The following is a 3,762-nucleotide window of genomic DNA, read 5'->3' as shown; positions in this document are numbered from 1 at the left end:
CATTTGGCAGGCTACCCAATGACTTTGTGTTTCAAATCAAACGCTTTCAGTTTCTCCCACTAACAATAGGAATAGTTCCTGAATGCCTTTTTGGGGGTATTTCTTCCCATCTCATCGCCTGCCTCAGAGTTCTTTCATAACTACGTCAGGGTTGGTGAACTTTAGCTTGACTCCCTTGTTAGATGCAAGTACCAAGTGGTGTGTGTGGTTTTCTTCTGTGGTTTGGTGTGTGTGTGTGTTTTCTCTTTGTCCCAGAGTGTCTGCCCTGCTAGTATTAGAGCTACAATTGTTCTATATAAAGCAAAGATCCCTTGAATGATCTGCCAAAGGCTTTATCTCAGAACAATCTTTGTCTGTACTTGCTTTGCCGTTAACCAGTTTTGACTCTACTCCATAATGGCTGGAGCTGCTTTGCCTTAACTGATATATATCAAAGAGAACTGCTAAAATTAACTGCTCATGAACTGTGTCCAGGATGTTAGATTAACTCATCTAGAATCCTTCCGTGAACAAACTGATTTACGATGTGTTATGACATTGTTACTTGATGTGTTGCACAACAATTCAATTTTAAAAAATGAAGAGCGCTCCATTAATAAGAGATAAATCTTTCCAGTGTAATTCAAATGAATCTGCAACAGCTTTAGAGAGAGCGTGATAAGGGATCTCCTGTGGGGTTTGGTGATTGTGTTTTGCATTCCTACAGGTATCTTCCACTGGAATCTCTTTGTCAATAATGACAAAATCCATCCAAAATATGCTAAAATACAACACCTTTTGGGAGATTATAGCTCTTTGTACTTCCCAAGACACTAAAGGGGACTACTACAAGTGATTCCAAACAACTAATACAGTCATGTTTGAGAATGTACACCAAGTGCTCCCAACTATGCTTGCTTTCAACTCCAGAGCCATGATTTCCTGAAGTCCCTACGTGGTACACCCCTCACAAGCTTATCCTGCCAGAGTTAACATACATCAAATGCTCAAAGCAGTTTCTTCCTCAGAAAAAATACACCTTTAAACATTAAGATACAATTTTTTTTTTTTTTTTTAAAGCAAGCACTGTTCCATTACTGGAACACGAACCAGTGTGAACGCTAACCTTAAATTATGAAGTTTCTAGAGTGCGTTTTGGATGACTACATGTTAAAGACTTGGGTCTTTCTGGATACCCAGCTTCAACAAAAATGCCTCTGAAAGTGAGCTTGAATTATATCCTGTACAGTACTTCCCATTTCACAGCCAAGCCACTTGAGTTAATAAAAGAAAATCCTCCCTGGCCTGACACAATGAGCTGGGTGAGATACTAGTCAGTGCAAGGCTGCACAGAGCCACAAGCCAACCCATAAAGTCAAGCAGCATTTCCCTCCTGTGAACGCCTGCTGCCTTCACCCCCTGAACTTCACCTCACCATTGAAAGACCTGGATTATTCCAGGAGACCATAACCTAGGCTCATGGCCTGATCATCACACCAGGGAGAAAGTATCTTCCTGGTATTCTGCAAATGGAAAGGAGAAATGCTGAAGGAACAGAACTTCAGATGGCTTGAAACTGTCTCCCAGCAAAGCATCCCAGTTATTTGAACATCAACCCTCATTAGAAATGGGTTCGGCCATAACTTGGTAATAGAAACTTGACTTTGTTCAACTCTATGTCTTAGCAAGTTACCTTCTCCAGCAAGCAAATAATGAGCCTTTCTGGGAATGTTCTTTCCAGCTTTTCCAGTATTAATCAGGAAATAAAGTCATTATGAAAAAGAGAGGTTTCTGCATTGTTACAATCTTATCAAAACAATCACTTTGAGACCCTTTAGCATACTTGTGCCTCTCTTGTTCCTGTGATATTAAAAAAAAAAATTACCTTAGCCTGACAGCAAACTATGAGCTAGCATCCCAGCTTGCTCCTAGTATGCCAGGACCAGCTCTCCATTTGGTGCAAGGCTTAACTCTTTTGCAATTAATAGCACTATGATGATTTTACCAATGCTTCAGAACCAATGGGACACACTGGGACATGTCCCATCACACTTGACTGCTAGAATAACATTGATCTCAATGATAATTTCTGAAACTGTAAATCAATTGCATCCTAGAAATACAAAGACCTTCAAAAAGTTGGGCGTGTTTCTCAAATCACCCTTTTGCCCTCTTCCCTTCTGCTGACTCTGCAAACTCCTACACTGGGAGCATTTTGTCTCCCATTTAAATAAATATTCCCCATCACTATTACGCTGTCACCTGTAATAGGAAAAGCCTGCAAGAAATCAAAGGAAAGCAAAATTTGTGCAGTGGCAGAAAGCATACAGAGAATAATCAGTCTTCATTGTGAACATTACAAAAGAGAGGGAGCCTAATGGAGACCTTGGATTTGATACAGTCTCTAATATATTGAGGGAATATTTTCAGGATGTAAAATCTCCTACTTTAAAGAAATATTTTCCCTATGTTACTCAGAAGTTGACTTTTATTAAAATGGAAAGAGGTTTGAAAATAACTTGAAGATTTGTTTCCTTTTTCTCATTCCTTGGCTCACGAGGGGAGCCTGATGACTATCACTTTGCTCCATGAAGGCAGCTTCTTCTCTATCTATTGGTGATATCTGTGCCTCCCAATGGGTGCCCCGATGCAAGAGTTAGGGTAGAAGAACCATGTTTTGTGCAATTTGAGGAAAATGTAAAGGATTTATTTGCAAAGCATTTCTTATTCCCTCAGCTGTGCTGTTGCAGCTCACATGTTGGCTGTGACCGAACTACTAGCTTTTCTCCATGCCCATGTCAGTCAGCTCTGATCTGGGGGGGACACCCACCCAAGCACAATGAACCTCTGGACTGGAATTATTTTAAAATGTTTCATAACTTCCACATTAATTGAACCTAGGAAAAGAAGAAAACAGAACACTTTTTTTTTTTCTTTCTTTTTTTTTTTTTGACAACCCTTTCTCCATTTGCCAATAGGAGTTTCTGGGAACAGTTCAGTGTCATCCCTGGCTTCAAGGGACACTGGAATGAGTACAACAGAGGACTGGGTTCATACCAATGGTCTTTCACACTTAACATTGTTACCCACTGGCATGGACTGCAATCCTGATCTTGAGGAGTCAGTAACAAAACTCCTTTTTGACATCTGCAAGACTCTTCAGCCCTCAGTGCTGTTGCAATGCCTGGACAGAGGTGATCAGCAGTGGCCCACTGATAGTAAATCTAATTACAATATTTCAGAGATGATGATTTCTTCAGGCATAACCGGCCTATGGGAGTCTATGTACAATGAGAAATGGGGTGTCCAGGCCTATGCTAAATGACCCTCAGAGTGGAAAATCTAGAGTCTTTGATCTCATTCAAACTAAAAATGCTTTTGCTAATGAGCCTCCTCAAGTCGTACAACATCCATCCCAAAATACTGAACACATGGTTTTCATTTACAGTTTTTAGCAACTTTCATTTATATTGTGCTGAAGTCCTGAAATGACTTGCAGCAGAAGTTCTAAAAATTGGAAACCCAAAAGGTAATGCCTGCTGTTGGAATAACTAGTGATAAAAGCAACAGTCATCTGTGCTAACTCCCGCTTGAGCTTCTGACACAGGTATTAAGCATGTCACTTTGCATTTAAATGACAACTTGATCCAATAAACAATAGCACAGGGCAGCTATATTCTTCTCTTCAACACCAGAAAAAAGAAATCTGTGGAGATGAACGAGACACCCTAACTACTAGCTGTTGTGACAGCTACAACTAGTCACTGATTTTAGTTGCATGTC

Source organism: Merops nubicus, unplaced genomic scaffold, assembly GCF_000691845.1.
Source record: "Merops nubicus isolate BGI_N331 unplaced genomic scaffold, ASM69184v1 scaffold4369, whole genome shotgun sequence".
Taxonomy (NCBI): Eukaryota; Metazoa; Chordata; class Aves; order Coraciiformes; family Meropidae; genus Merops; species Merops nubicus.
This window is presented reverse-complemented; position numbering follows the sequence as displayed.